The 26,826-nt window shown below is 49.7% G+C and overlaps 1 protein-coding gene and 1 pseudogene across 1 annotated transcript in view; one reads left to right on the top strand and one right to left on the bottom strand.

Moving 5' to 3' along the window:
- Positions 1 to 1,350, bottom strand: part of LOC138657411 (uncharacterized) — an 18,531-nt gene extending 17,181 nt beyond the window's left edge. Inside the window, exon 1 of the mRNA XM_069745184.1 lies at positions 1,254 to 1,350. The gene's annotated coding sequence lies outside the window, so the exon portion shown is untranslated. The remainder of the gene's footprint in view (positions 1 to 1,253) is intronic.
- The window catches only part of LOC138658177 (zinc finger protein 850-like), a 129,688-nt pseudogene that overhangs the window by 42,905 nt on the left and 59,957 nt on the right, over positions 1 to 26,826 (top strand).

Below are 26,826 nucleotides of genomic sequence, written 5' to 3'. Positions count from 1 at the left end.
TAGAGAACACAGCACCGGCCACCAGCAGCCCGAATCAGCTGCTGGGTGACCGGCCCGGGGGGCACATGCCCCTTTGCCACCCGGCCCAGCCCGCGCCTGCAGCTGGCGATCCTTTTCATTAACTACCGCTATTTTGGCTTTCACCTGATTTTGTTTCATGGATCTCCTTACTCTGTCGATAAAAACTGTTGCTTCTTGCAATGATGGCTGAGTACTAGCCATCTGCTCTGAGGCAGGATCCAAATATTTGAACTTTTTTACAAAAAATCTGATCATGGATGTTGGCTCCTGATTAGGCCCAATTTCCATCACCATTCTATAGGCCTGCTCAAATTTTACCAAAAATGCAAATGGATCCTCATTAATATTAGTACGTAATGATTCCAGAATTTCCGCAGTCGGGGTAGACTCTCCCGTAAAGAATAAATTTAATTGCCTAAGTCTGTCTTCTCTAGTACTATGAATCTGCTCATGCTCCTCATTCAATCTGGGTGTGGTCTGTAACCTTTTTCCCATATATGAGGGTAACCAAACTTTGAATATCTTATTTTTTTGTTCATCATTAAGATTGTATTTGTCAGTATTCGATTCAAAAATGTCTGCATTATAAAAGGCATCCATCTTGTCATTGAAGTTTGGAATGTCTTTTACAATTTTCATTAACTGATCGTGTATTTTCATATTAATGCGTGCTGCTCTGTCATGGAATTTTTTCAGTTGTAATTCTTCTGCCTGAATATCTACCGTTTCATCCAAATCTTGTGTATCAGGGACAAATGATGCAGCGGCATTATCTTCATGTTGGGCTGATCGAGTAAGAACAGAAGCCTTTTTTATATCTTGTCTCAATTTGGACAATAATTCTGTTCGAACATCAATCTGATCTTCCAATTGTTCAATATGTTCTGACAATATTAAACAATTTGGACAATCAAAGTAATCCTTGTCAGATTCGTGTGTGTCACCTTGTGTGTCAGTATGACCAGTATCTTGTGTGACAGTACATATCTCATGTTTCTGTGTGTCAGTTTTCTCAAAAACTAAATTATTGTATACTCGGACCATATGCATGACATTTTGAAGCTTCCTTTGTAACTTTTTTACTGAAAAAAACTTTTTATCAATTTTAAGATTCTCTGTTTCACATTGACTAAACAAACTAGACCATAATTGTGAATCTGTATGGCTATGAACAAACTTAAACTGTATATTACTTTTCTTAGAATATTCATGAATAAACTCCATTTTCTCACCTAAGGAATATCTTTTTCCTCCTGGAATGATCCGACCGTCAATGGATGGTCCTCTGTGTCTTTTCACTGATCTGCCGACTGGATGAGACGTGCAGCTTTCTGGAGACACGAATGCTCCCTCCTCTGTAGGCCCCGTCTGACTCTTGTGACGTGATATAGTGGAATTTCTGCGCCTTGAACAACAGGTGTTTAGCAGAACTCCCTTCCCTTCCCCCCTGTACAAGGGGTGGAATTCCACAAAAGCACAAAAAAATCAGATCTGGCTGACTCGCCAAAATGTTAGAAAAAGTAACCGTTCCTTATTTTTGTAAGTAATACGATGAGAATAGGAAAAATAAGCAAAATTGAATTGTGTGGATAAAACAAGTCTTATTTAATGTCCATTCAAAAATTCATTACAAAATTGAAGAAAAAGTCAGTTTATAAGTCCATAGCACACAAATCAAGTATTATATTATCAGAGAAAAATTAAGCATAGGTCTTACGTATGTCTTTGAGGCATGATGTGGTCCATGTGGAGTATTCTCATGGAATGAGAAAGTCTGCCCCCTACTGGTGCTGGGTCTACCCTTATATACTCTTTTGACCCATAGACTTCCATTGGTTACTATCTTTTCCTACCTCTTAACCACATAAGGTGATCTACCTGGTACCATATTCATAGCGCATACCATATTAGTAAAGCCTAACATTTTGCAAACTTACATTGGCTCTTTACATTACCACCCTTTACATTACCTCATGGTACATCTTAAATATATTTTGTCTTAGTTACGGGTAACCTAAGCAATCCACATATAGATACAGTTTGACAACTCCTCTTAGGCTTTGACATACAAACAACAGATGCAGAGGCCAAGGTCCTCAGGATAGCTGACATGCACACACTAGATAGAGCTCAGAGCTGATCTCTGCATATACGTTGCATTATTATATTATTATTTTTATTATATATTATTTTACACTCAGATGTCGCAATCTATGACGCAGTCTATAGATAACCTAACCTCCACATTGCTTCAGGCTCTGCAGAGTCATGCCTCGGCTATGACCGCTACCCAGCAAAGGGAGAGCTTGAATCAGGGACAGGACGACCCTGACACATCCAAGGATGCAAGCGGACCCATAGGTCAAGTCCATCTGCGTCATCCCATAGCACACGGTCATCCCCTTCTAGGGAGAGACACCGTAGTTCCAGGTCATCTAGACCGTCCCCTTCCAGGGACAGACAATGCAGATCTCCTCAATCCCCCACCAGAGAAGGCCTCCGCCCCAGCTCACGCAGCAGGGGACGCCTCAGTGATACACAGGATTCGGAAGGCATCTGTGACTCCGACTCAGACAAGGAAACGGAGGGGTCCCTGATCACAATCCCTCCTAGCAATACAGCGCTAGTTGAGGACTTAATCTCTTCCATCGAGTGCTGGACATTTCTGATCCTCCACCAGAGGCCCCAGAACACAAGATTTCCTTTGAAGGACCTCTGAAGCCACCTAAGGCTGGGTTCCCATTGCGTTATGGGAATGCACTTAACGGACAGCGTTGCACGGCGAAATTAACGCCGTGCAACGCGTCCGTTAGCGCGCCCATTCACGGCAATGGGAACGCGCAGCACTAGTGCGTGCCATGTTCGGCACGCGCTAGCGACGCGCCGTTGTTTCCTGGCGCGCCGCGGACACTGCTTCTGCGAGAGCGGGGACGTTACCGCGACCCCGGGACGCGGCCACAGTAAAAACATTGCGTTAGCGCAACCCGCTAGCGCTAAACGGGTTGCACTAACGCAATGTGACCCTAGCCTAAGGCTTTCTTTAACCACCCGCAGTTTAAGGCAATCCTTAAAAAGCAGCTTTCACAGTCTGTGAAAAAATTCGCTAATCGCAAATATCTGGAGGCTAGGTACCCCTTCCAACAGAAGGATACCAAGGAATGAACAGACCCACCCGAAGTGGACCTCCCAGTCTCTAGACTAGCAGCACAGACCCTCCTTTCACTGCCAGATAGCTCAACCCTCAGGGATGCAGCAGACCGGCAGGTAGAACGCATTGGCTCGTTCAATTTTCGAGGCTGCAGGGGCATCCCTGGCTCCTGCGTTCGCTTCAGTTTGGGCTGCCAAGGCCATTCTGGCCTGGGCCAAAAATTTACAAGCTGGCCTCCAAGCATCCGCTCTTGAGCTGTCGGACCAAGTGGTTCAAATAGCAGTTGTAGCAGATTACATGCTTCATGCAGCTCTGGATTCAGCAAGGGGTCTAGCGGGGATAGCATCAAACGCCATCACAATTCAGCGTATCCTCTGGCTGCGGGAATGGAAAGCGGACGCAGCCTCAAAGAAGTCCCTCACGCACCTCCCCTACCTCAGTGGGCAACTTTTTGGTGAACAGTTGGACACGATGATATCCAACGCCATCGGGGGTAAGAGTACCTCTCTTCCCCAACTGAAACCTAAACGCACTTACAAGAAGCGTAACCAAACTCGATTCCGATCCTTTCGGAAATTCTTCGGGCTGGTCCGTCTCGCGTCCAGCACAAAATCGTAACCGTTCCCCGCGCAGGGACAACTCACGGTCGACGCAAAGATCGGACAAGACCTGGCAGTCAAAAGCAGCCCAGTCTAAGCCCGGAGGAGGAAAATCTCAGACTTTCTCCTCATCATGACTCACAAACTCCGGAACACACCACACCCGTAGGCGGCCGACCTTTGCTCTTTTATCAAGTCTGGCTGCCTATTACAGAAGACAGGTGGGTCAGGGAACTAGTGTCTTCCGGATACAAGATAGAGTTCACCTCCAACCCACCGGACCGATTCTTCCTTTCTGTCCCCCCAAAACCAGCGGCCATGGCTCGTGACGTCCGACAAGCGGTCTCCTCGCTTCTTCAAGCAGGAGTCATAGTACCGGTCCCCACGGCCGAGCACTTCCGAGGGTTCTACTCCAATCTATTCGTAGTCCCCAAGAAAGGAGGCAGTGTGGGGCCCATATTGGACCTAAAACAACTCAACAAATATGTACGGGTCCGTCACTTCCGCATGGAGTCCCTTCGGTCCATCATTGCGTCCACGGAGAAGGGAGGATATCTCGCCTCCGTAGACATACAAGATGCATACTTGCATATACCGATTGCACCTGCCCATCAGAGGTTTCTCCGGTTCGCAATCGACCAGGACCACTACCAGTTCGTGGCTCTCCCGTTCGGATTCGCCACGGCTCCCAGAGTGTTTACCAAAGTCATGGCAGCCACCATGGACGTCCTGCACTCCAGAGGCATAGTAGTCGTTCCATACCTGGATGATCTACTCATCAAGGCTCCCACCTTCAAGGACTGCGAGCTCAGCGTCTCAATTACAATCGACACTCTGAGTTGCATGGACTGGTTAGTCAATTTACAAAAGTCATCACCAACCCCGAGTCAGTCTCTGACCTTCCTGGGAATGCTATTCATCACCTCTAGGGGCCTAGTGCTCCTTCCCAAGGACAAGGCACTGGCTCTTCGCCTAGGAGTTCGCACCCTCCTCCGCAAACCCCCTCGATCTCTCCAGTTTGCCATGAGAGTCCTTGGCAGGATGGGGGCAGCAATAGAAGCCGTCCCATTTGCCCAGTTTCGCCTCAGGCCTCTCCAACTAGCCATCCTCAAGTCCTGGGACAAAAACCCTTTTTCTCTCGACAGGGAGTTCCGGCTAACGTCGTCAACCAAAAGGTCCCTGCACTGGTGGCTAAAGCCAACCTCGCTAGCAAAGGGGAAATCCTTTCTCACAGGTCAATGGAAGGTTCTGACCACCGATGCGAGCCTGACGGGTTGGGGTGCAGTGCACCTACACCACAGGGCACATGGCAAATTGTCCCCAGTGGAAGCGACCATGCCCATCAACATCCTGGAAATTCGTGCCATCCTCCTGGCATTGAGAGCCTTTCATCACTTACTGGCAGCCTCTCACATCAGAATACAGTCGGACAATGCCACGGCTGTGGCATATGTGAATCACCAAGGGGGGACCCGCAGTACCCAGGCGATGCGAGAGGTGTCACATATCCTCCACTGGGCAGAGGACACAGGGTTGGTTCTCTTGGCGGTCCACATTCCAGGTGTGGACAACTGGGAAGCAGACTTACTCAGCCGACAAGAAATAGACTCGGGAGAGTGGTCTCTCCATCCCAAATTTTTTCGCCAGATTTGCCATCGCTGGGGGACCCCGGATGTGGACCTAATGGCATCTGACTTCAATGCCAAGGTCTCCAACTTCATGGCCAGAACACACAATCCGCGGTCGCTCGGAGCAGATGCTTTGGTTCAGGACTGGACCCAGTTCCAGCTTCTGTACATTTTTCCACCTCTCCCCCTGATATCCAGGGTGGTGAGGAAGATCAAGCAAGAGGGAGTTCCAACCATCCTATTCGCACCGGACTGGCCCAGACGTACATGGTACGCCGACATGGTACAACTTACAGCAGACGCCACTGGCGTCTCCCCGACCGCCCCGATCTTCTATCACAAGGCCCGTTCTACCACCAGAACTCAGGGGCTCTCAATTTGGTGGCGTGGCCCTTGAGACCTGGGTTCTAACCCAGGCAGGGCTCTTGCCAGACGTCATTGGAACCATGATCAGGGCACGGAAGCCAGCCTAGGCCAAGATCTATTACCGTACCTGGAAAGTTTTCTTTACCTGGTGCGAATCTCGTGGCCAGACTCCACTCCCTTATTCCTTACCCAAAGTGCTTGGTTTTCTCCAATCGGGTCTGGAGGCCAGGCTGTCCCTGGGCTCGCTTAAGAGCCAGGTGTTAGCCCTTTCAGTGCTTTTCCAAAGGCGCATTGCTACCAAGCTGCAAGTAAGGACTTTTCTTCAGGGAGTTTCCCGATTGGTTCCCCCCTACAGACGACCACTAGAAACGTGGGACCTCAGCCTGGTCCTGACAGCATTGCAGGAACCACCCTTCGAACCCCTTAAGGAGGTCCCGCTCCACCTTCTATCCCAGAAGGTGGTTTTCCTGGTGGCAATCACCTCGCTACGCAGGGTGTCTGAACTGACAGCACTCTCCTGCAGACCGCCCTTCCTGGTTTTTCACCAGGACAAGGTAGTTCTCCGTACGGTCCCATCCTTCCTTCCGAAGGTTGTGTCCCACTTCCACCTCAATGAGGAAATTTCACTGCCATCCCTTTGTCCGGTCCCGGTTCATAGAGTGGAGAAGGCTCTGCATACGCTTGACCTTGTCAGGGCATTGCGTATATATGTGTCTAGGACTGCATCCTTCCGGAGGTCTGACTCTCTTTTCCTTCTTCCGGAAGGCGGCCACAAGGGTCTGCCAGCTTCCAAAGCTACCCTTGCCAGGTGGATCAAATCCACCATACAAGACACCTACCGCCTTAAGAATTCTCCTCTGCCAGCTGGTATTACGACACACTCTACACGGGCTGTAGGGGCCTCCTAGGCCATTCGGCACCAGGCTTCGGCACAACAAGTGTGTAAGGCGGCCACTTGGACTAGCCTACACACGTTTACTAAACACTACAGGGTTCATACCCAGTCCTCAGCGGATATGTTCTGCAGGCGGCGGTGCCCCAAGTGTAGCGGCCTGTCTGCACAATATTCGTCCATTGCTTCCCACCCAGGGACTGCTTTGGGACGTCCCATGGTCCTGTGTCCCCCAATGAGGCGACAGAGTAAAGGAGATTTTTGTGTACTCACCGTATAATCTCTTTCTCTTAGCCTCTAATTGGGGGACACAGCTCCCACCCTGTTGCCCTTCCGGGCCGTTGATACTGTTGAGTTCTCATATTGTTTGCTTGAGCTCGCACATAGTTGCCTTCTTATAGGCATGGTTATGTTATTCATGTCACGTTCCTACTACTGCTTTTGCACAAAACTGGAGAAGGCTGACGCTGTCCAGGGGTGTATACTGCAGAGGAGGAGCCACGGTTAATCTTTTTCAGATTATGCATAGTGTCGCCTCCTAGTGGACAGCAGCATAACACCCATGGTCCTGTGTCCCCCAATTAGAGGCTAAGAGAAAGAGATTTTACGGTGAGTACATAAAAATCTCCTTTTTCATCTTTATTTGGCTTTTTTGATATCTACTGTTGTGAATTCCGCTCTTGGGCTCCCTCCGGTGGTTGTAAGTGGCACTTTTGTGAGTTCTGCTCTTGGGCTCCCTCTTGTGGTTTCAAGTGGTACGGCTGCTCCTTGGAGTTAGCTGTCATCAGCTGCCTCCACTTATCGTCTCTTCTGCTCGGCTATTTAGGCCTGGCTGTTCCTTCAGCCAGTGCCACTTGTAAATGGTTCCTGGTTGGATTCACATCTCTTTGGATTTCCCTGTTATCCTGACCAGTTCAGCAAAGCTAAGTTTTTGCTTGCGCTTTTCTGTTCACAGATTGTGGACTTATCCGTTCAGTGCTTTCTATGTTTGTCCAGCGTTATCAGTATGAATTAATTCTGTCTTGCTGGAAGCTCTGGGAAGCAGATTTACCCTCCACACCTTTAGTCAGGTGTGGAGATTTTTTTTGTAAACTCTGCGTGGATTTTTGTAGTGTTTTATACTGACCGCACAGAATTCCATCCTGTCCTATCTATCAAGCTAGACTGGCCTCCTGTGCTCATCCTGGTTTCATTCTGTGTATGTCTTTTTCCTCTCCACTCACAGTCATTATTTGTGGGGGGCTAATCTATCCTTTGGGGATTTTCTCTGAGGCAAGATAGTTTTCCTGCTTCTGTCTTTAGGTGTAGTTAGCTCTTAGGCTGTGACGAGATGCCTAGGGAGAGTTAGGAGCATTCCACGGCTACTTCTAGTGTTGTGTTGAGCTTAGGGACTGCGGTCAGTACAGTTACCACTTCCTTCAGAGCTCGTTCCATGTTGCTCCTAGACCACCGCATCATAACAATCTACACTGTTACATGCATATGTCTCTTATTTGCCATTCGATTGTGAGCTCTATTTTTATGTTTGCCTGGTTATAGGAACACAAATCATCTATTCTTACTATATAGCATGGTTTATAATATTATCTGATTATTCATGAATACATTTTTTGCATGCTATTCTGTAGCCTTGTTTGTATTCTGATACTTTGACACCTAGGGTGGGGGCCTTTTTGGCTTCATCATGAGCCATATGTGCTGTGATCATGTCATGTTAGTGACTTTTAAAATGTTTTTATGAGTGTGGTCTGTTTTGTACTTTACTAATAAAATATTTCAATTGTTTGAGGTGATCCCTGGTATTGGTCAGCAGCTTTTCTCTTTTTTGTCATTATTCTGTTTTCTTAAATATATGACTTTGATTGGATCACCTCCACGTTCAGCCAGCACCTATCTAACCATTCACTGAGTGCACGCCATTTATCTAGACCTTGAGGGTGATGACCGGCATGTGATGATGATGACTGGTGTGTGACAATGATGACCCCCGCAAGACAATGATGAAAATGACCGATGCGTAATGATGATCATGACTGGCAAGTGATGATGATTATGATGATGTCCGGCGCGTGATGATGATGATGTCCGTCATGTGATGATGATGATGTCCGTCACGTGATGATGATGATGTCTGGTGCATGATGATGATGATGCCCATCACGTGATGATGATGTCCAGCACGTGATGATGATGATGTCCGTCACGTGATGATGATGATGTCCGTCACGTGATGATGATGATGTCCGTCACGTGATGATGATGTCCAGCAAGTGATGATGATGATGTCCGTCACGTGATGATGATGTCCGGCGCTTGGTTATGATGATTACTCGTGTGTGATGATGATGATGACCTGCGCGTGATGATGATGATGATGACTGGCGCATAATGATGACGATGATGATCAGCATGTGATGATGATGATGTCCAGCATGTGATCATGATGATGACTGGCACGTGACTATGATGATGATTTCCAGAGTGTGATGATGATTATATACCCGGAGCGTATTGATGATGACCTGCTTGTGATGATGATGTACGGCTCGTGATGTTGATGATGTCCAGCGCCTGATAATGATGACCTGCATGTGATGATGATATCTGGTGCATGATGATGATAAGCAGAGTGTGATGATGATGACCATCGTGTGATGATGATTGTGACCAGCGCGTGATGATGATGATGACGTCCGGCGTGTGATGATGACCTGCTCGTGATGTTGATGACAGACGTGTGATTATGGTGACCGGTGCGTGATGATGATGACCAGCGTGTGATGATTTCCGGCGCATGAAGATGTCCATCATGGGATGATGATGATGTTCGACGCGTGATGATGATGATGTCCAGTGTGTGATGATGATGATGAGCGGTGTGATTGTGATGATGATGACCGTCCTGTGATGATGATGATGACCATCCTGTGATGATGATGACAGGTGTGTGATATTGTGTGGTATCTTTCCTCAATAATAATTTTTTAGCCCACAATTTTTTTATTTTCACAAGGGTAACAAGAGAAATTGGACCCCAAAAGTTGTTTTCCAGATTGTCCTGAGTAAGCTGGTATCCCATCTATGGGGGTAAACCACTGTTTGGGCACATGTCGGGGCTCGGAAAGGAGGGAGCACCGTTTGACTTTTTCAACGCAAGATTGGCTGGAATCAATATTGGCGCCATGTCGCGTTTGGAGACCCCCTGATGTGCCTAAACAGTGGAAACCCCTCATTTCTAACCCCAACGCACCCCTAATCCCAACTCTAACCATGACCCTAATCACAACCCTAACCCCAACACACCCCTAACCCTAATCCCAACCCTAACCACAACCATAAGCTCAACATACCCCTAATCCCAACCATAACCCCAACACATCCCTAACCCTAATCCCAACCATAACCCTAACCACAACCTTAAACCCAACCCCATCACACCACTAACCCTAATCTTAACCCTAATTCCAACGCTAACCCCAATTCCAACCCTAACTCTAATTCCAACCATAACCCTAAGGCTATCGCACATATGGCTATGGCTATGGGCACCACTTTGCGGATTTGTGTGATTTTTCTGAATCGTTTTTGAAAACTCCAAAATTTGACAAATTTTGTATTTACCACGGATTTCCAGTGTTTTTTTGTGCGGATTTCACTTGCGGATTCCTATTGAGGAACAGGTGTAAAACGCTGCGGAATCCGCACAAAGAATTGACATGCTGCGGAAAATACCGAGTGGTATTTTCCGCACCATGGGCACAGCAGATTTGGTTTTCCATAGGTTTATGTGGTACTGTAAACGTGATGGAAAACTGCTACGAATCTGCAGCGGCCAATCCGCTGCGGATCAACAGCCAAATCCGCACCGTGTGCACATAGCCTAATTCTAACCCTAACCCTAATTCCAACCCTAATTCTAACCGTAACCCTAATTCTAACCCTAATCCTAACCCTATGTATAACCCTAACCCTAAATGCAACCCTAACCCTAACCGTATTTCTAACCCTAATTGCAACCCTAATTCTAACCTTAGTGGAAAAATTAAAATAAACATATTTTCTTTTTTTTTATTATGTGCCCTACCTATAAAGGGGGGTTATTTGCTTTTTTTTATTTTGATCAGTGAGACAGGATCTATCACAGTGATCAAAATGAATGAACGAATTTGCCAGCCGGCAGATTCGGCATGCGCACTGCGCATGCGCCCGCCATTTTTGAAGATGGCGGCACCCATCCTAGAAGCCGGACGGAAACCGGGAGGGACCCCGGCACTCCAGAGGTATGGGGGGCTAGGATCGGACAGGGGGGGGGGTTGCTGGACAGGAAGGAGCGGAGATTTATTTATTTATTTATTTATTTTTTTTTATATAGCGCTAACATATTCCGCAGCGCTTTACAGTTTGCACACATTATCATCACTGTCCCCGATGGGGCTCACAATCTAAATTCCCTATCTGTATGTCTTTGGAATGTGGGAGGAAACCGGAGTGCCCGGAGGAAACCCACGCAAACACGGAGAGAACATACAAACTCTTTGCAGATGTTGTCCTGAGTGGGATTAGAACCCAGGACTCCAGCGCTGCAAGGCTGCTGTGCTAACCACTGCGCCACCGTGCTGCCCACAGCACGGAGATGATTATGGCGGGGAACATAACGGAGGGGAGGAAAGACTGATGGCGGGTGGGGGTCTGATCGGGGTGTCCAGCCGTGGCCGATGATATTGCAGCATCGGCCATGGCTGGATGTATATTTCACCTAGTTTCATTGGTGAAATATTACAAATTGCTCTGATTGGCTGTTTCACTTTCAACAGCCAATCAGAGCGATCGTAGCCACGGGGGGGGGGGGGGGGAGGCAAAGCCACCCCTCCAGGGCTGAAGTACCACTCCCCCTGTTCCTGTAGGTCGGGTGAAATTGGAGTTAACCCTTTCACGCGACCTGCAGGAACGCGATCCCTCCATGACGCCACATAGGCGTCACAGGTCGGATTGGCACCGACTTTCATGACGCCTACGTGGCGTCACAGGTTGGGAAGGGGTTAAATGTTTATTTTTTTCTTTCCACATTGCTTTAATTCCTGTGAAGCACCGTAAGGTTTAATAAACTTCTTGAATGTGGTTTTGAGCACCTTGAGGGGTGCAGTTTTTTTCGAATGGCATCACTTTTGCTATTTTCTGTCACATAGGCCCCTCAAAGTCACTTCAAATGTGAGGTGGTCTCTAAATAAATAAGATTTAGTAATTTTTGTTGGAAAAAAAGAGAAATTGCTGATAAATTTTTAATCCTAACTTCCTAACAAACAAAAAAAGTTTCAAAATGATTCTGATGTAAAGTATGCATGTGGGAAATATTATTCCTTAACTATTTTTGATTATTTAACTGTATGGTTTAAGGGGATAAAAATTTGTAAACTCTGAAATACAAACATAAAGTACAATATGTCACAAAAAAAATCTCAGAATCAGTGGGATGTGTGGAAGCTCCAGAGTTATTACCACATAAAGTGACGATGGTCAGAATGAGGCTCCATCACTAACGTACGGAACTTACAATGTGGCTTGGTCCTAAGGAGTTAATGTGCCTTCAGAGCTATTGCAGTCTTCTAAGGTTTCCTATCCTGCCCTTCGGCATACTGAGGACATGATTACGGTGGCTGGAGCTCGGCTACTCGTGGATGTATGGTCACCTTTGTGACTATAGTCAATCTCATTTGTATACGGTACTGAAATATTAAAACTCCATTTTTAATTGCATGGACACTTTTCTACACTACACTAAGGGCATGATAGGAAGCTTGAGAGACTGAAATGGCATGGGTGGTATATTACGGAGGTAAATCCTGATGGCAGGTTCCCTTTAAGAACTGTCTGTTTATTTGCTGTCTAATCTCTGCAACCTCTGACTTGTGCCAATATTACCAGTTTATAAGTGTTCTTCACTTTATCCATCATTGTTTTAATGTTATGGCATGTAGTTGTCTTCCTTATTACCGGTACTTTCACTGACAAGGGTTTTCGTTGGGAGCTGCATAAAATAAATTTTGAAATCCCTTTTGTGTTGTAGATTGGATGTGAATTTTTTCTATCTTTCATCCTTATAGGAAATCCTTGTGAGACTAACAGTTTATCACTAATTTGTAAAAAAGAAGATATCAGGAAGCACTCTAATGGAGAAAACCTCATTACCCTTCAAGGACCTCCTGGACTTCACTGCACTTCACTTTCTAGTAATCCTGCTAATCATGAGGAACCCTCTCCTGAGCAATCTCACATTGTTAACACAATTCCAGGTGACAAAGTGGATACAAGATTTCAGTGTGACAAGCAAATTACTAAAAGCTCAGATTTTTTAACACATGGAAAACACAAAGGAGAGAAACCATACTACTGTTCAGAATGTGGGAAATGCTTTACAAAGAAATCAAAATTTGTTAGACATGAGAGAAGTCACACAGGAGAAAAGCCATATTCATGTTTGGAATGTGAGAAGTCCTTTGCAGATAAAGGGAGTCTTATTACACATCAGAGAATTCATACAGTAGAGAAGCCATTTTCATGTTCAGAATGTGAGAAGTCCTTCATTGATAAAGGGAGTCTTATTAGACATCAGAGAATTCATACAGGTATAAAGCCATACTCCTGTTCGGAATGTGGGAAAAGCTTTACAGATAAAGGGAATCTTAATAAACATCATAGAATTCACAAAGGAGAAAAGCCATTTTCATGTTTGGAATGTGAGAAGTCCTTCACAGATAAAGGTGGTCTTATTAGACATCAGAAAATGCATACAGGAGAGAAGCCATATTCATGTTCAGAATGTGGGAAATCCTACACAGATAAAGGGAATTTTATTATACATCAGAGAATTCACACAGGAGAGAAGCCATATTCATGTTCAGAATGTGGGAAGTTCTTCATATGTAAAGGGAGTCTTATTAAACATCAGAGAATTCACAAAGGAGAGAAGCCGTATTCATGTTCTGAATGTGGGAAATTTTTTTTATATAAATCACAAGTTGCTATGCATGAGAGAATTCACACAGGAGTAAAGCCATTTTCATGTTTAGAATGTGGTAAGTCTTTCACAGATAAATGGAGTCTTATTAAACATCAGAGAATTCACAAAGGAGAGAAGAAACCATATTCATGTTCAGAATGTGGGAAATCTTACTCAGATAAAGGTAGTTTTACTACACATCAGAAAATCCACGCAGGAGAAAAGCCATGTTCATGTTCAGAATGTGGTAAGTTTTTCACAGCTAAAAGGAGTCTTATTAAACATCAGAGAATTCACACTGGAGAGGCTCCATATTCATGTTTAGAGTGTGGGAAATGTTTTTTATATAAATCACATGTCGCTATGCATGAGATAATTCACACAGGAGAAAAGCCATATTCATGTGCAGAATGTGGGAGGTTCTTCACAGCTAAAAGGAGTCTTATTAAACATCAGCGAATACACACAGGAGAGAAGCCGTTTTCATGTTCAGAATGTGGGAAATGTTTTTTATATAAATCACAAGTTGCTGTGCATGAGAGAACTCACACTGGACAAAATCCATTTTTTTGTGCGGAATGTGGGAAATCCTTCTCACATGAAAGGTATCTTATTATACATCAGAGAATTCACACAGGAGAGAATCCATATTCATGTTCAGTATGTGGAAAGTCCTTTAGAGTTAAAGGGAGTCTTAGTAGACATCAGAGCATTCATACTAGAGAGACTCCATATTCATCTTAAGAATGTGGGAAATGTTTTAGAGATAAATCACGTCTGGTTAGACATCAAAGAATTCACACAAGGGAGAAACCATTTTCATGCTTACAATGTGGAATGTGCTTTACAAAAAATCAAGTCTTGTGAGCCACGAGAGAAGTCACACATTGAAACATGTTCAGAATGTGAGAAATCTTTCATACACAAATCATATCTTGTAATGAAAGAAGGTATGCTGGAAACAAACTGTAATTATGTTCTCTGTGTTGTATACATTTTAATAAACATTGCTTAATATAAATGACTACACCCCTTTGGATAAGGTTTAACTAATATCTTACTGAACTTCAGAACAATTTCTAACATTTAGCCAACACTGTTTCATAGAACATTTTGTGGGAGGAAATATAATGGAGAGGAGCTGCGTGTGGAGAAATATAAGAGAGAGGAACTGTGTGTGGGGGGGAATATGATGGATATGAGCTGTGTGTTGGGGGAATATCACAGGAGCTGTGTCTGTTGGGGGAATATCACAGGAGCTGTGTCTGTTGGGGGAATATCACAGGAGTTGTGTCTGTGGGGGGAATATAACAGAGATTTGCTGTGTGTTGGGGTATGTAACGAGCTGTGTGTGAAGGGGGAATATAACAGAGGAACCGTGTGTGGGGAATATGATCGAAAGGAGCTGTGTGTGTGGGGGGAATATAACGGAGGAGCTGCGTTGTATGGGAAATATAACAAAGAGGAGCTTTGTGTGGGGGAATATGATGAATATGAGCTGTGTGGGGGGTAGAATATAACAGGAGCTGTGTGTGTGTAGGGAATATAATGGAGAGTTTCTGTGTATATGTGGGGAGAATATAACAGAAAGGAGCTGTGTGTGGAGGGGAATATAACGTGCTGTGTGGGGAATATGACGAGTTGTGTATAGGGGAATATAACAGAAACTGCGTGTGTGGAGGGGGATAGGACGGATAGGAGCTGTGTGTTTGGGGAATATGACGGAGAGGGGCTGTATGGGGGGATATGATAGAGGAGGAGCTGTGTTCGAGGGGGAATATGACAGAGGACCTGTGTGGGGGGAATATCATAGAATGATAGAGTTGGAAGGGACCTTCTGGGTCATCTGGTCCAACCCGCTGCTCAAAGCCGGATTCACTAAATCATATCAGACAGATGTCTGTCCAGCCTCTATTCGAAGACTTCATGGAAGGAGAACTCACCACATCTCGTGGCCACCTATTCCACTCATTGATCACCCTCGCTGTCAATTTTTTTTTTCTAATTCCTAATCTGTGTCTCTTCCCATTCAGTTTCATCCCATTGCTTCTAGTCTTTCCTTTTGCAAATGAGAATAAAGATGATCCTTCTACAATGTGACAGCCCTTGAGATATCTGTAGACAGCTATTAAGTCTCCTCTCAGTCTTCTTTTTTGGAGCTAAACATTCCCAAATCCTGTAAATGTTCCTCATAGGACATGGTTTGCAGACCGGTCACCGTTCTGGTCACTCTTCTCGCAATGATGGATATGAGCTGTTTGTGGGGGGATATAAGAGAAGAGCTGTGTGTGGAGTGGAATGTTACGGAGAGGAGCTGTGTGTATGGGGGGATATAACAGGAGCTGTGTGAGGAGGATATGACGGAGAGGAGGTGTGCGTGGGGTGGAATGTGACGGAGAGGAGCTATGTGGGGGGGATAGAGGAGCTCTGTGTGTGGGGAATATGACGGAAAGGAGCTGTATGTGTGGGGGGAATACAACAGAGAAGAGCTGTGTGGGGGCGTATAGGACAGAGTATAAATACACAGCCTTAGGGTACCGTCACACTGAAACGACGCTGCAGCGATACGACAACGATGTCGATCGCTGCAGCGTCACTGTTCGGTCGCTGGAGAGCTGTCACACAGACCGCTCTCCTGCGACCAATGATCCCGAGGTCCCCGGTAACCAGGGTAAACATCGGGTTACTAAGCGCAGGGCCGCGCTTAGTAACCCGATGTTTACCCTGGTTACCAGCGTAAACGTAAAAAAAACAAACATTACATACTTACATTCCGTGTCTGTCCTCCGGCGCTGTGCTCTCCTCTGCACTGTCAGCGCCGGTCAGCCGTAAAGCAGAGCGGTGACGTCACCGCTGTGCTTTCCGGCTGGCCGGCGCTGACACAGGATGCAGGAGGAGTGCAGAGAAGCAGAGCGCCGTGGACAGACAGCTGAAGGTAAGTATGTAATGTTTGTTTTTTTTACGTTTACGCTGGTAACCAGGGTAAACATCGGGTTACTAAGTGCGGCCCTGCGCTTAGTAACCCAATGTTTACCCTGGTTACCAGTGAAGACATCGCTGAATCGGCGTCACACACGCCGATTCAGCGATGTCAGCGGGAGATCCAGCGACGAAATAAAGTTTCAGACGATCTGCTACGACGTACGATTCTCAGCGGGGTCCCTGATCGCAGTAGCGTGTCAGACACAGCGAGATCGTAACGATATCGCTAGAACGTCACGGATCGTGCCGTCCTAGCGATCAAAGTGCCACTGTGTGACGGTACCCTTAGGGCTCATACCCATATGTGTGAAAAAAAAGATCAGAACAAAAAAAGGACAAGTGTCATGTGAGTACAATCCGATTTTTCACAACTAGCATCCGATTTACATCCGACTGCAATGCGATTTTAACATGAGCTTTTACATAGAGCAATTCTCTGTCATTTACACCTTGCTTTCAAAGGAAATAATCTTCAAAGCATACATATGTATATATTAGATAGATACAGATGAACAGCCGGCAATTCATGTGCCGCGTCCAGTAATTACACACTGTGACAGGTTAGAATAGACAGAATAGATATATACAGTGGGTACGGAAAGTATTCAGACCCCTTTACATTTTTCACTCTTTGTTTCTTTGCAGCCATTTGGTAAATTCAAAAAAGTTCATTTTTCTCTCATTAATCTTCACTCTGCACCCCATCTTCACTGAAAAAAACAGAAATGAAGTAATTTTTGCACATTTATTAAAAAACTAGATGGTGGCCCGATTCTAACGCATCGGGTATTCTAGAATATGCATGTCCACGTAGAATATTGCCCAGCCACGTAGTATATTGCCCAGCCGCGTAGTATATTGCCCAGCCATGTAGTATATTGCCCAGCCGCGTAGTATATTGCCCAGCTACGTAGTATATTTCCCAGCCACGTAGTATATTGCCCAGCCATGTAGTATATAGCCCAGTCACGTAGTATATTGCCCAGCTACGTAGTAGATTGCCCAGCCACAGGGCTGCCACTAGGGATTTCAGGGCCCCATACTGTCAAAATTTCGGGGCCCCCCCTCAAACTCCGCCCAGGCTCCACCCCCAGTTCCACCTCCACCCTAGCTCCGCCTCCACCCATCGAACCTTCCACAGTCCCTCCGCCCACTCTTGGGAAAACTCCACTTCTGCACCACGTCCTCACCAATCACACATTAACACCATATCATATACATAGCCATCAGCTTTTGTTTTGACCAAAAGATGTTTTTAAGCCGCCACGACCACGACAAGGTAGACTCTTGATCTAACTAGAGGAATCTGACTAGTGGAACCGTTGGTGAATATCGGTCTGCACTTGGGACAGGCCGCGGGTCTCCTGACCTGAGCTCAGCAGCCTCACAGCATGTATGAGGATGCTGGTCAGGACATCGGCGCCCGATCCATGCACTGCTGTGTGAGCGCACACCGATTTTCCCCTTTCGAACATTACGCTGCCATAATAATAAAGATGCTTCCCAATCATATATACTCACTTGCATGAATTATTCTCCACCCCACTTCCCAACCAAAAGTTATAAGTTACTGGATGATCCTGAGCTGCTGCCTGATATTGTAATTGGTCATTAGGTTTTGCAGCAGGTCAGGATCATCCAGTAACAAATATACATTGCTGTTGGGGAGTGAAAGGGGGAAGGAATGATTGTATCATACAATCACATACTGAAATGGTGGACAAACGAATACATGGACTTGTTATTTACTCACACAGCCGATGTGGCCACAGCGCGCACCACCCAGTCAAGAAGAATCTAATGGTCGCCTCAGCCTGCTCACCGCTGCCGCCTCAGCCTGCCCACCAAATAAATGGAAACAGTGTATATTATTGCATATATAATCACTTATTATGCAAAACTAAAAAATATCTTTATTGGTATTTATTAAAAATCTATAAAGCGTAGAACATAAATACACCTCAAAACTTAACTCAAAGTGATCGTATAAAAAATAAAAAGTAGTCAACAGTAAAGGGGAGATCACCCCATTTATTTACTACCCAGGTTAATACGATTAATCCCCAATCCCCACAGTTTTAAGCGTGCCCTAAAAAACACATTTGTTCAGACTGGCCTACCGCCTCAACGCATTAACCCAACTATCCCTGTGTGGCCCATTCAAAAAACAAACCATAATCAGGTTCCTCACATCATGTTCTCATTCACTTTATGCAGTTAATAGCCCTCTGTGTCTGTACTGCTACATACTTAGGCAGGTAACTGGTTCATGCAGCTTTACATGAACACCTGAGCCTTACACTATAGGTGGTCCGAATAACTAAAGCAATTGTTACCATCCACCTCTCGTGTCTCCCCTTTTCCCCATAGTTTGTAAGCTTGCGAGCAGCAGGGCCCTCATTCCTCCTGGTATCTGTTTTGAACTGTATTATGTCTATTGTCTGTACAAGTCCCCTCTATAATTTGTAAAGCGCTGCGGAATACGTTGGTGCTATATAAATAAAATTATTATTATTTATTTTACTTACTTTTATAGCACCATTAATTCCACAACTCTTTACAATTGTCAACTATTCTTGTTTGCTACCTGTTCGCAGAGGTTGGCACCCTCTTGAAACACATCGTCGACTAGCCCTGGCTGTCCTCGCCATCTCCACAGCCTCCCCACAGCAGATTCCTCCTGCGGAATGCAGATTCACCCTAGCAGCCTCCACCAATGGGACGCAGACTCCCCGCAACAGATTCCCCCTGCAGGACGCAGACTCCCCCTAGCAATCTCCACCTGCTGGATGCACACTCCCCTTAGCACCCTTACCCTACTAGCCTCCCCTCACTCTGTTGGACGTGGCCCCCAGTTTCCACTAGCCTCGCCCTGGCCCCTGTTGGATGTGGCTCCAGTCCATGACTAGCTGCCACATCCAACAGGGCCCAGGGAAGGCTAGAGGGCTGCAGGGCAAAGGGGGAGGATAGTGGGGACTGTGGGACTGCATGGTCCAGGGGGAGGCTAGTGGGAACTGGCGGGCTGCAGGGTCCAGGGGGAGGCAGCGGCTAGTGGGGGCTGCAGGGTCCAGGGGGAGGCAGTGGCTAGTGGGGGCTGCAGGGCCCAGTGGGGAGGCTAGTGGGGGCTGCAGGACCCCGAGGGGAGACTGGTGGGGGCAGGGGGCTGCATGGTCCAGGGGGAGGCTAGTGGGACTGGGGGCTGCAGGGCCCAGAGGGGAGGCTGGTGGGGACTGGAGGTTGCATGGTCCAGGGGGAGGCAGCGGCTAGTGGGGGCTGCAGGGCCCAGTGGGGAGGCTAGTGGGGGCTGCAGGACCCCGAGGGGAGACTGGTGGGGGCAGGGGGCTGCATGGTCCAGGGGGAGGCTAGTGGGACTGGGGGCTGCAGGGCCCAGAGGGGAGGCTGGTGGGGACTGGAGGTTGCATGGTCCAGGGGGAGGCAGCGGCTAGTGGGGGCTGCAGGGCCCAGTGGGGAGGCTAGTGGGGGCTGCAGGACCCCGAGGGGAGACTGGTGGGGGCAGGGGGCTGCATGGTCCAGGGGGAGGCTAGTGGGACTGGGGGCTGCAGGGCCCAGAGGGGAGGCTGGTGGGGACTGGAGGTTGCATGGTCCAGGGGGAGGCAGCGGCTAGTGGGGGCTGCAGGGCCCAGGGGGGAGGCTAGTGGGGGCTGCAGGGCCCTGAGGGGAGACTGGTGGGGACTGGGGGCTGCAGGGCCCAGAGGGGAGGCTGGTGGGGACTGGAGGTTGCATGGTCCAGGGGGGAGGCTAGTGGGGGCTGCCGGGCCCTGAGGGGAGACTGGTGGGGACTGGGGGCTGCAGGGCCCAGGGGGGAGGATAGTGGGGGCTGCAGGGCCCTGAGAGGAGACTGGTGGGGACTGGGGGCTGCAGGGCCCAGGGGGGAGGCTAGTGGGGGCTGCAGGGCCCTGAGAGGAGACTGGTGGGGACTGGGGGCTGCAGGGCCCAGGGGGAGGCTAGTGGGGGCTGCAGGGCCCTGAGGGGAGACTGGTGGGGACTGGGGGCTGCTGGGCCCAGGGGGGAGGCTAGTGGGGGCTGCAGGGCCCAGAGGGGAGGCTAGTGGGGACTGGAGGTTGCATGGTCCAGGGGGAGGCTAGTGGGGGCTGCAGGGCCCAGAGGGGAGGCTGGTGGGGACTGGAGGTTGCATGGTCCAGGGGGGAGGCTAGTGGGGGCTGCAGGGCCCCGAGGGGAGACTGGTGGGGACTGGGGGCTGCAGGGCCCAGGGGGGAGGCTAGTGGGGGCTGCAGGGCCCTGAGGGGGGACTGGGGGCTGCAGGGCCCAGGGGGGAGGCTAGTGGGGGCTGCAGGGCCCTGAGGGGAGACTGGTGGGGACTGGGGGCTGCAGGGCCCAGGGGGAGGTTAGTGGGGGCTGCAGGGCCCTGAGGGGAGACTGGTGGGGACTGGGGGCTGCTGGGCCCAGGGGGGAGGCTAGTGGGGGCTGCAGGGCCCTGAGAGGAGACTGGTGGGGACTGGGGGCTGCAGGGCCCAGGGGGGAGGCTAGTGGGGGCTGCAGGGCCCTGAGGGGAGACTGGTGGGGACTGGGGGCTGCAGGGCCCAGGGGGGAGGCTAGTGGGGGCTGCAGGGCCCTGAGGGGAGACTGGTGGGGACTGGGGACTGCAGGGCCCAGGGGGGAGGCTAGTGGGGGATGCAGGGCCCAGGGGGGAGGCTAGTGGGGACTGCAGGGCCCAGGGGGGAGGCTAGTGGGGGATGCAGGGCCCAGGGGGGAGGCTAGTGGGGACTGGGGACTGCAGGGCCCAGGGGGGAGGCTAGTGGGGGATGCAGGGCCCAGGGGGGAGGCTAGTGGGGGATGCAGGGCCCAGGGGGGAGGCTAGTGGGGGATGCAGGGCCCAGGGGGGAGGCTAGTGGGGGCTGCAGGGCCCTGAGGGGAGACTGGTGGGGACTGGGGGCTGCAGGGCCCAGGGGGAGGTTAGTGGGGGCTGCAGGGCCCTGAGGGGAGACTGGTGGGGACTGGGGGCTGCTGGGCCCAGGGGGGAGGCTAGTGGGGGCTGCAGGGCCCTGAGGGGAGACTGGTGGGGACTGGGGGCTGCAGGGCCCAGGGGGAGGTTAGTGGGGGCTGCAGGGCCCTGAGGGGAGACTGGTGGGGACTGGGGGCTGCTGGGCCCAGGGGGGAGGCTAGTGGGGGCTGCAGGGCCCTGAGGGGAGACTGGTGGGGACTGGGAGCTGCAGGGCCCAGGGGGGAGGCTAGTGGGGGCTGCAGGGCCCTGAGGGGAGACTGGTGGGGACTGGGGACTGCAGGGCCCAGGGGGGAGGCTAGTGGGGGATGCAGGGCCCAGGGGGGAGGCTAGTGGGGACTGGGGACTGCAGGGCCCAGGGGGGAGGCTAGTGGGGGATGCAGGGCCCAGGGGGGAGGCTAGTGGGGACTGGGGACTGCAGGGCCCAGGGGGGAGGCTAGTGGGGGATGCAGGGCCCAGGGGGGAGGCTAGTGGGGGATGCAGGGCCCAGGGGGGAGGCTAGTGGGGGATGCAGGGCCCAGGGGGGAGGCTAGTGGGGGATGCAGGGCCCAGGGGGGAGGCTAGTGGGGGATGCAGGGCCCAGGGGGGAGGCTAGTGGGGGATGCAGGGCCCAGGGGGGAGGCTAGTGGGGGCTGCAGGGCCCAGGGGGGAGGCTAGTGGGGGCTGCAGGGCCCTGAGGGGAGACTGGTGGGGACTGGGGGCTGCTGGGCCCAGGGGGGAGGCTAGTGGGGGCTGCAGGGCCCTGAGAGGAGACTGGTGGGGACTGGGGGCTGCAGGGCCCAGGGGGGAGGCTAGTGGGGGCTGCAGGGCCCTGAGGAGAGACTGGTGGGGACTGGGGGCTGCAGGGCCCAGAGGGGAGACTAGTGGGGGCTGCAGGGCCCTGAGGGGAGACTGGTGGGGACTGGGGACTGCAGGGCCCAGGGGGGAGGCTGGTGGGGACTGGGGGCTGCTGGGCCCAGGGGGGAGGCTAGTGGGGGCTGCAGGGCCCAGAGGGGAGACTGGTGGGGACTGGGGGCTGCAGGGCCCAGGGGGAGGTTAGTGGGGGCTGCAGGGCCCTGAGGGGAGACTGGTGGGGACTGGGGGCTGCAGGGCCCAGGGGGGAGGCTAGTGGGGGCTGCAGGGCCCTGAGGAGAGACTGGTGGGGACTGGGGGCTGCAGGGCCCAGAGGGGAGGCTAGTGGGGGCTGCAGGGCCCTGAGGAGAGACTGGTGGGGACTGGGGACTGCAGGGCCCAGGGGGGAGGCTAGTGGGGGATGCAGGGCCCAGGGGGGAGGCTAGTGGGGGATGCAGGGCCCAGGGGGGAGGCTAGTGGGGGCTGACAGTCCCACTCCCCACTATTCTCCCACTGAACCCTGTAGGATGCAGCCCCCACTCGCCTTCCCTCATCAGCCACCCACTGCCAGGCGCAGCCACCTGAAGCCTCATCTGCTCATGAGACTCAGAGAGACTGGCCGCAGTGCACTCTGCCTGCCTGACAGCCCGCTGCCTCCCCCTCCTCCTCCTACTTTATCCGACGACATCTGGCACACCGCACGCTGCTCTGCTCAGTGCTCAGAATGAATGAGGAAATGCGAGCAGAGCAGCGTGACTTCAGGACCATGATGCACCGCCGGTCTCAACTTAAAGGTACAGCACCCATTTTCGTCCGCCCGATGCATTAAACAACACTGTAGGTGTATCTTTAAATGCCACAGTGTTGTTATGCATCGGGCGTTCGGCAGAAGCAGAACACAGATTAAAATGCCCAGGGGCCCGATGAACAGAAACAAAGAGGAGGGGGCCCGAGCGGATTGACCTGCCAGCGTGTTCGGGCCCCCCCTTTTGCCTCTGACCACCGGGCCCCATACTGTAGTGATGGCTGTCATGCCCTGATGGCGGCCCTGCCCAGCCACGTAGTATATTGCCCAGCCACGTAGTATATTGCCCAACCACGTAGTATATTGCCCAACCACGTAGTATATTGCCCAGCCACGTAGTATATTGCCCAACCACGTAGTATACTGCCCAGTGACGTAGTATATTGCCCAGTTACGTAGTATATTGCCTTGTGACGTAGTATATTGCGCAGCCACGTAGTATATTGCCCAGTGACGTAGTATATTGCCCAGTGACGTAGTATATTGCGCAGCCACGTAGTATATTGCCCAGTGACGTAGTATATTGCCCAGTGACGTAGTATATTGCGCAGCCACGTAGTATACAGCACAGAGCCACGTAGTATAATGCACAGCGACGTAGTATACAGCACAGAGCCACGTAGTATATTGCCCAGCCACATAGTATATTGCCCAGCTACGTAGTATATTGCCCAGTGACGTAGTATATTGCCCAGTGACGTAGTATATTGCGCAGCCACGTAGTATATTGCCCAGTGACGTAGTATATTGCCCAGTGACGTAGTATATTGCGCAGCCACGTAGTATAGAGCACAGAGCCACGTAGTATAATGCACAGCGACGTAGTATATTGCCCAGCTACGTAGTATATTGCCCAGCCAGGTTTGTCACAGTTTAAAAAATAAACGTATACTCACCTTTCCGAGGGCCCCTTGTAGTCCACGGCAGCTTACGGTCCCAGGGTTGGTATGAGCGCAGGACCTGTGATGACGTCGCGGTCACATGACCATGACATCATGGCAGGTCCTTCTCCCATACCATCTTTGCCACCAGAACCTGCAACGGAAGATCGCGGCCGGCGTGAGCGACTAGGGAGGGTGAGTATAGCAGGTTTTTTTTTTTTTATTGTTTTTAACATTACATTTTTTACTATTGATGCCGCATAGGCAGCGTCAATAGTAAAAAGTTGGGGACACACAGGGTTAATAGCGGCGGTAATGGAGTGCGTTACCCGTGGCATAACGCGGTCTGCTACCGCCGGCATTAACCCTGTGTTAGCGGTGACCGGAGGGGAGTATGCGGGCGCCGGGCCCTGACTGCGGGGAGTAAGGAGCGGCCATTTTCTTCCGGACTGTGCCTGTTGCTGATTGGTCGCGGCAGCCATGACAGGCAGCTGGCGAGACCAATCAGCGAATAAATAACCGTGACAGACGGACAGAAAGACAGACGGAAGTGACCGTTAGACAATTATATAGTAGATAAAAACTGAAATAACCCATGGTCATAAGTCTTCAGACCCTTTGCTCAGTATTGAGCAGAAGCACTTTTTGAGCTAGTACAGACATGAGTCTTCTTGTGAATGATGGAACAAGTTTTTCACCCCTGGATTTGGGGATCCTCGGCCATTCTTCCTTGGAGATCCTCTCCCGTTCCTTCAGGTTGGATGGTGAACGTTGGTGGACGCCATTTTCAGGTCTCTCCAGAGATGCTCCATTGGGTTTAGGTCAGGGCTCTGGCTGGGCCGGTCAAGAATGGTCACAGAGTTGTTCTGCAGCCACTCCTTTGTTATTTTAGCTGTGATCTTAGGGTCATTGTCTTGTTGGAAGGTGAACCTTCGGCCAAGTCTGAGGTCCAGAGAACTCAGGAAGTGGCTTTCATCGAGGACATCTCTGTACTTGGCCGCATTCATATTTCCTTCAATGGCAACCAGTCTCCCTGTCCCTGCAGCTGAAAAACACCCCCATACCATGATGCTGCCATCACGTTTCACTGTTGGGATCGTATTGGGCAGGTGATGAGCAGTGCATGCATACCGCTTAGAATTATCACTAAAAAGGTCTATCTTCATCTCATCAGACAAGAGAATCTGGGAGTCTTTCATATGTTTTTTAGCAAACTCTTTGCGGGCTTTAATATGTCTTGCACTGAGGAGAGGCTTCCATTGGGCCACTCTGCCATAAAGGCCTGACTAGTGGAGGGCTGCAGTGATAGGTGACTTTGTGGAACTTTCTCCCATCTCCCTACTACATCTCTGGAGCTCAGCCACAGTGATCTTGGTGTTCTTATTTACCTCTCTCACCAAGGCTCTTCTCCCACAATTGTACAGTTTGGCTGGATGGCCAGGTCTAGGAAGTCTTCTGGTGGTCCCAAACGTCTTCAATTTAAGGATTATGGAGGCCACTGTACTCTTTGGAACCTTGAGTACTGCAGAAATTGTTTTGGAACCTTGGCTAGATCTGTGCCTTGCCACAATTCTGTCTCTGAGCTCCTTGGCCAGTTCCTTTGACCTCATGATTCTCCTATGGTCTTACATGCACTGTGAGCTGTGAGGTCTTATATAGACAGGTGTGCGCCTTCCCAAATCAAGTCCTATTAGTTTAATTACACACAGCTGGACTCCAATTGAGGAGTAGAACCATCTCAAGGAGGATCACAAGTAAATAGACAGCATGTGTCTTAAATATGAGTGTCTGAGCAAAGGGTCTGAATACTTATGACTGTCATGATCCAGACCGGGTTTTGGGCCTTATCTCTCCTTTCCCGGTCAAGTCAGGGGTTACCTTTCTATACCTTGTTCTGATGTCGGGTCTGCTATTTCTCTGCGCTGCATCCTGCAAGCAGTGCCAGTTAGATTTCCTGCCTACGGCATGTGTAGCTGGCTTTGGTGAGACACTGATTTGTCCTGCTGCGTTTAGCTGTCTTTGCCCGTCTCTGTTCATCCTTCTCTTCCCGCCCCGACTCTGTGTGTCCCTGTGTGTTTGGATGTCCCGGTACTCGACTCTACTGAGCTACGGTCAGGCTCCCAGATACTTTCTCCAGAGAAAAGGAGAGGTTCCGTTCATTCAGGAAAGGTTGTAAGCTACTTTTTTCCCTTAGACCCCGATCCTCAGGTAACATAGTTAGTAAGGCCGAAAAAAAGACATTTGTCCATCCAGTTCAGCCTATATTCCATCATAATAAATACCCAGATCTACGTCCTTCTACAGAACCTAATAATTGTATGATACAATATTGTTCTGCTCCAGGAAGACATCCAGGCCTCTCTTGAACCCCTCGACTGAGTTCGCCATCACCACCTCCTCAGGCAAGCAATTCCAGATTCTCACTGCCCTAACAGTAAAGAATCCTCTTCTATGTTGGTGGAAAAACCTTCTCTCCTCCAGACGCAAAGAATGCCCCCTTGTGCCCGTCACCTTCCTTGGTATAAACAGATCCTCAGCGAGATATTTGTATTGTCCCCTTATATACTTATACATGGTTATTAGATCGCCCCTCAGTCGTCTTTTTTCTAGACTAAATAATCCTAATTTCGCTAATCTATCTGGGTATTGTAGTTCTCCCATCCCCTTTATTAATTTTGTTGCCCTCCTTTGTACT

The sequence above is a fragment of the Ranitomeya imitator genome, chromosome 1, assembly GCF_032444005.1.
Source record: "Ranitomeya imitator isolate aRanImi1 chromosome 1, aRanImi1.pri, whole genome shotgun sequence".
Classification (NCBI taxonomy): Eukaryota; Metazoa; Chordata; class Amphibia; order Anura; family Dendrobatidae; genus Ranitomeya; species Ranitomeya imitator.
Note: the sequence above shows the minus strand (reverse complement) of the source record. Positions and strands in the feature narration are given on the sequence as shown.